Here is a 6,638-nt window from a genome sequence, read left to right on the forward strand (position 1 = left end):
GATTGTGTTCGTAATGATGAAGTCAGGGGGGCTCGGTAGGGGTGCTAGTGTTGTTGGTGGGTGTGGTTAGGTTTAGGTGGGATGTGCTGTATTGTAGAAAGCATACGGATTAGTTTACCTGGGTAAGTGGCACAGGGGACTATGAACTAACTTGTTCAAAACTCACGCCGCTCGTGTTGTGGGGTGGATGTGTTGCGCGGGTAGGATCATGTAACAATCGGTTATGAAATGAGACTTGGGTAAAAAAGACAGACATTTTAAATTACGTACTTTGTTTTTTAATGGTGAATATTTCCGAGTGCTTCGGCACCCTCTGGGACAGTAAACCTAAAGATCTGAATCAGATGGAGCCTACCACTCAGGAACCACTTAAACACGTGGTGGGAGACAGTTGGGCGGGGTGCCCAGGAGGTTTTCTGCAGTGGAGTACTTGTATACCGTTATAAGTGTCCTGTAAAAGTGGACGGGGATTGTTGGTTTTTGGACAGTGCCTGAGGCGACACAGAGACCCCGACGTAACTGAAGTAACAGGGTAAGGGCGGGAACTTTAACGAAACAGTATTGGTGTTCAAGGCGGACCACATGGACGGAAGTAAAGGGGACGGAAGTCGATAAATGTGAGGATTTGCTTAACTTGAATATTTTAACTTGAAGACATTGTCAAGGCAGGGATTTAACGTTAACCGGTTGGTTTTTACAGTGTGGTATTAGTGCTTTTATTTTGTATTAATGTAGTATTATTTAGTACGTCTTCCACTTACCTCAGGGCAGCAGCAGCCCGCGGGCATGAGGAGCAGGACCGGGGACGGCAGCATGTTTCCGGGGCAGGTCTTTTCAAAGTGTCCGCCTAACAGCACTAACTCGGCTTCCTCCGCAACACTGCCCGCGACGAGAAAATTATAACCGAACCGCTTCTTAGAACACGTGCGAAAACGCGACCATCTGACGCAACAACGCGAAGGTTTCTGTCAGCTAAGTTCCGTTTTTCTCTCCCACAGAACTCTGGACCGCACCCCACTCCACGACGGCGCCGTACGCGCGGATGATCACCACCTGCTCAACCCGGGAGACACCCGGGAAACGTCCCCGGAAAACCTGAGACAGCGTAAGTTTCTTACGCAAATCTCCCTTTTCTGCTAAAAATAAAGATTTTTAGAGTAAACAGCACAAAAAGGGGGTCATGAAAGAAATAACTGAATGTGATACGGTGCTTGAAAAAGTTACACACCCACAATAAAGTTGATAAGAGAAAAAAAACATCTTTTGAAAATTGATCTACTATATACTGATACTTATTCCCCTGTATTTTACATAGGGGGGTGTATACTTATGCCCCTGTATTTTGAACATAGGGGGTGATACGTATGCCCTGTAATTGTTAACATAGGGGGTGTATACTCTGCCCCCTGTATTTTAACATAGGGGAGTATACTTATATGCCCCCTGTATTTTACATGGGGGTGTATACTTATGCCCCCTGGTCCTTTAACATAGGTGTGTATACCTTATTCCCCTGTATTTTAAACTAGGGGGTGTATACTTATGCCCTGTATGTAACATAGGGGGTTAACTATACCTTTGTATTTTAACATAGGGGGTGTATACTTCTGCCCCTGTATTTTAAACATAGGGTGTATACTTTATGCCCCCCGTATTTAACATAGGGGTGTATATCTTATGCCCCCGTATTTTTAACATAGGGGTTTATACTTCTACCCTTGTAGTTTTAACCAGTGGCTGTATACTTATTCCCCTGTATTTTAACACAGGGGGTTGTATACTTATGCCCCCTTTATGTCACATAGGGGGGTATACTATGCCCCCTGTATTTTAACCATAGGGGGGTTGTATACTTATGCCCCTGTATTTTAAACATAGGGGGTGGATCTATCCCTGTATTTTACATATTGGGGGGTATACTCTATCCCCTGTATTTTAACACCAGGGGGTGTATCACTTATGCCCCTTGTTTTAACATGGGGGGGTGATCTCTATGCCCCTGTATTTTCATAACGCGGGGGTGTCCTATCTCCCTGTTTGTAACAAGGGTGTGTCTACTTATGCTGCCCTCTGTCTATTTAGCACATAGGGGGTGTTCCTTACTCCCCGGTATTTATACACTAGGGGGGGTGTACTCCTTACTCCCCCTGTTTGTTACGCCCTGGGGGTGTATACTTACTGCCCCTGTATGTTCACCTAGGGCGGGTGTTACTTCTGCCCCTGTTTTTACAATGGGGGTGTACTCCTTTCCCTTTTTACCTCGGGTTCCCTTCTCCGTCTTTACATTGGGGGGGGTCTATTGCCCCTATTTACAGACCTAGGACGTTATACTCCCCTTTACATAGGGGTGGAACCATTATCCCCTGGATTCTAACATAGGCTGGTGTAACTTACTCGGCCCCCTCGGTATTATAGGGACCATAGGGGGGGAATGCTATATGCCGGTGATGTACCATAGGGGTTGGTGGGCATCCCCTGAGGTACTGGGTGAATAGCCCCTTAGTTGTACAGGGGGGTGTGACTTACTACGACCCTGTTATTTTAACATAGGGTGGTGTATACTACTACTCCCCCTGTATTTTAACATAGGGGGGTGTATACTTATGCCCCTGTTAATTAACATAGGGGGTGATACTATGCCCCTGTTAATGGTTTTCCCGTATTTAAAACATGGGGGGTGATATCTTACGACCCTGATTTTAACATAGGGTGAACTTATGAGCCAACCTGCCTATTTTAACATAGGGGGGTGTTACTTATTTACCCCTGTATTTTTAAACATAGGGTGGTTATACTTATGCCCCCTGTATTTTTAACATAGGGGGTTCATACTTATGCCCTGTATTTTTAATACAGGGGGGTGTAACTTCGCCCCTGTAGTTTAACTACATTAAATGGGGGGTGTACTACCTCTTTATACTAGGGAACTCCCCTGTATTTTTAACATAGGGGGTGGGACTTACTGCTTATTTCCCTAGGGTGTATACTTATCCGTATCATATTACCTTAGACCTTATTAACCAAGGGGTAAACTTATCAACCTGTATTTTACAGGGGTAACTTATCACATCAACAAAACCTGGTTGCCCCAGGGATTCATTTGCTCGCAGTAGCAAGAATTGACCACAACGGTACAGTCCAACATAGACGACAATCCTCAATTAAAAACAGTATCAGACCAAATAGAGAAAATAAAAAATGCCATCATACATTAAAAAGTTTAAATCCCAGTGTACCTTATGTGCCGACTTTCCGGACTCGTCTATCCCAGTTAAGCATGAAGAATGCAGAGGGAACGAGGAGGAGTTTTGTTACCATTTAGTTTTGGCTGGTGGCTGTACTGAACCGGGAACCGGAGGGCAGCAATAACTTCAAGCAGTTTAGAGGGGGTGAGAAACTTCTGGCGACTGATGGATTCTGTGCCTTTTAAGAAAGCACATTCTCAGTATCAGATCGAGTTAGGTTCATCATCTAGCTTTGAATTCCTAGAATGATTTGGGCTGCTAACTTTAAATTCCGTTGCTATTTTTTTTTTCATTTTTAACTAACTAGGGAGGCATAACAGCAAATACATGAAAAGTAAGCAGACTCAATGAAAGTTATATATAAACAGAGTCATCAACTGATCTTGTCCCTTAGAAACTGAGCCTGCTTTGCCTCTCAACAGAAGAACGCTGCTAGACTTTTTTCTTACTCAGTCATGTTCTGTGTTTACAGTTCAAAGGGTCACGTTTAAATCAATCATGATCTCCTCAGATACTTTGTATGATATTCAACACATATTCCATTTAACTTCTTCCGACTCTCATAAATCCGTCTTTTCCAGGATTTGGATGTGACGTCTAAATCAAAATGCACAGTCCTTGTCTTTGTAACAGTTAAATCAAAAAGGCTTCTTTGCAACCAGTTTAAAAAAATAGTCGCCGACAGGCGTGTAATGTTTCAGGTGGTGTCCATTAAACTGCTATGACTGTATCATCACTAACTTCAACGATATAGTTTATTGGGTCAGTTTCCTGCGGGCGTCATTAGTGCACTATAATATAAAAGAGGAGAGAGAAACCGCCCTTGAGGGGAGCCGGTGATTGTCCAGATTTCCAGAGAAAGATGTCCATTTACCTCTCACTCTCTGTGTCCTGGTTACGTGAGAAAGTCCAAAATCCATCGCCCCAAGATTGCAGTCCAACCCAAAATGTTCTAATGAGCTTTTTCTGCACCAATAACAGGGGCCTGGATGGTGATAAGCGACGAAGAAATCCACCAAACAGCCAGTCTGACATGGTTTTGTACCCTCTAAATGCTTGTATATGAGGTTTGAGCAGATTTACGGAGCATCCTGCACCCCGCCTTTTGGCTTCTGTATGCAACTTGGGGGGCAGGGGGTCGAGGAGGTGTTCAATCTAAACCTCCCCGCAGTTCTTTCTTTCTCAGTTTTTCCAAGGGACTTCTAAACTAATCGAGGTTAGAGCCCACAGGTCTACTTGTAGGTACGCTTGTTATTTGGGTGGTTACTTTTCCTCTTCCCAGCGGATGGGAACTCATGTAGATTGTTTCCCCCAAGTTTGGGACTCTTTGTTGCACATCAAGGACAGGGTAAAAATATGATAAGAGATGAAGCCTATGGATCAGCACAGTTTGTCCTGCTGCGGCTCGCTAATTGTTGTCGGGCCAGCGCTAGTACAAGACTTGCTATTGTTAAAAGTGTTTCACCAAACATTGCGTCAGAGAATAAAAGGAGTAAAAAGACTGAGTTAATATAGTACCGAAATACGGGCCCTATTTATCTTTCGCCGCTTTCTTTACTAATAAGTCGTGGAACATCAAACCTGGAATAAAAACTTGTTAATCCTCCTGGCCGTGCATGTCCTGCCATAAAACCCTTCTAAAGATATCTTCTTCCTTGCTTTAGTCCTTATATCCACAATATTCTTGACACGTCCCGAGACTGAGCCTCACATTATTGCTTACTCAGGTTGTCTTTCCTACTATATAACTCTAAACCCAGTTTTGCAACTTTTATCTTCCCGTATTAATCCCTCTTAATCTTTTGTATAATTGATTTATTCATTGCACTGCCAAGATGTTTAAAATCATGTCTTTTCCTATATTTCAACAGAATTTTAAAGATGGTTGCTCAGCACAGGTTATACTCGTTTACCTTCTATCCCGGAAATAGAGGCCCCTGTATTGTATAACGATAGGGGGGTATACTTATGCCGCCCTGTATTTTTACACATAAGGGGGTATTACTGATCCCCCTGTATTTAACATGGGGGTGTGTATACCTTATGCCGCCCTTATTTTAACATAGGGGTGTGTATACTTTACCCTCGATTTATATGGGTACTCACCCCTGTATTTTAACATAGGGGGTGTATACTATATGCCCCTATAGTCTTAACAGTAGGGGTGTATACTTACCCCCTCGTATTTTATAACATAGGGGGGTACCTCTCCACCCGTTTTGAAACTGGGTGTCATGCTCCTTATTAAGGAATAGAACATTTATTTATTTATGAAACATTATTTATCACAAGAAAGTTTAATGTCCTTAAAAGGTTGGATCTTTTTGCCTAAATTCTTATTGGAAGTTAGGCATTAAGATCAATGTTATCCTCTAAAGATTTTTGTTATTGCCTCTATTTTTAATACAACTTAGACAGGGGGTGTAAAATTTTTATCTAGCCACTATATGGTAATCGCCATTAGACCATCAGACATATGAATAGACAAGATAGATATTGATAGTAGGATGATAGATAGATATATAGATCGATAGAATAATAGATAATAGATAGATGATAATGGATGGATTAGATAGATAGATAGATAGATAGATAGATAGATAGATAGATAGATAGATGGATATATTAGTTTTTTTACTGTATCTTTTTTGTAGGCCTGTTAGTTATTTGTGCTTTTATTGTGAAGGTCTGATCCTTGCATTTTCAGTTGTGTTTAATTTTGCACAGGTGCATCAGCTCCCAGGTAAAGCTGGTGTTTGTCGCCACCTACAGTTCAAAGGAGTTAACGTTTTATTAATTAAATACGAGGCAAGTACCATGAGGGACAAGAGGACAACATCTCTAATAGGAGGTGGTTAGGGTAAGCTCCCAGCTGGACGTCAGTCCACCTAGTCCTGGGTCTTCCTAAGCCTCCTCCCAGCTGGACGTCAGTCCACCTAGTCCTGGGTCTTCCTAAGCCTCTTCCCAGCTGGAAGTCCCTCCACCTAGTTTCCGGAGGCCTCCTCCCACTGGACGTCCTCCACCTAGTCCTGGTCTTCCAAGCTCTTCCCGCTGGAGTCCCTCCACCTAGTCCTGGGTCTTCCTAAGCCTCCTCCCGCTGGAAGCCCCTCCACCTAGTCCTGGTCTCCTACCTCCTCCCAGCTGACGTCCTCCACCTAGTCCTGGTCTTCCTAAGCCTCCTCCCAGCTGGAAGTCCCTCCACCGATCCTGGGTCTTCCTAGCCTCCTCCCAGCTGGACTGCCCTCCACCTAGTCCTGGGTCTCCTGGAGCCTCCTCCCACTTGAATCCCCTCACCTAGTCCTGGTCTCCTAAGCCTCCCCAGCCTGAGTCCCTCCACCTAGTCCTGGGTCTTCCTAAGCCTCCTCCTACTGGACGTCCCTCCACCTATCCTTG

The 6,638-nt window shown here is 43.8% G+C and overlaps 1 long non-coding RNA gene across 1 annotated transcript in view; it reads left to right on the forward strand.

Annotated features, from left to right (window-relative positions):
* Window positions 1-3,595, forward strand: part of LOC116689765 (uncharacterized) — a 23,036-nt gene extending 19,441 nt beyond the window's left edge. Inside the window, exon 3 of the long non-coding RNA XR_004332090.1 lies at window positions 3,585-3,595. This is a non-coding gene — a long non-coding RNA (uncharacterized LOC116689765). The remainder of the gene's footprint in view (window positions 1-3,584) is intronic.
* Window positions 3,596-6,638: the final 3,043 nt, after the last annotated feature.

The sequence above is a fragment of the Etheostoma spectabile genome, chromosome 5, assembly GCF_008692095.1.
Source record: "Etheostoma spectabile isolate EspeVRDwgs_2016 chromosome 5, UIUC_Espe_1.0, whole genome shotgun sequence".
NCBI lineage: Eukaryota > Metazoa > Chordata > Actinopteri > Perciformes > Percidae > Etheostoma > Etheostoma spectabile.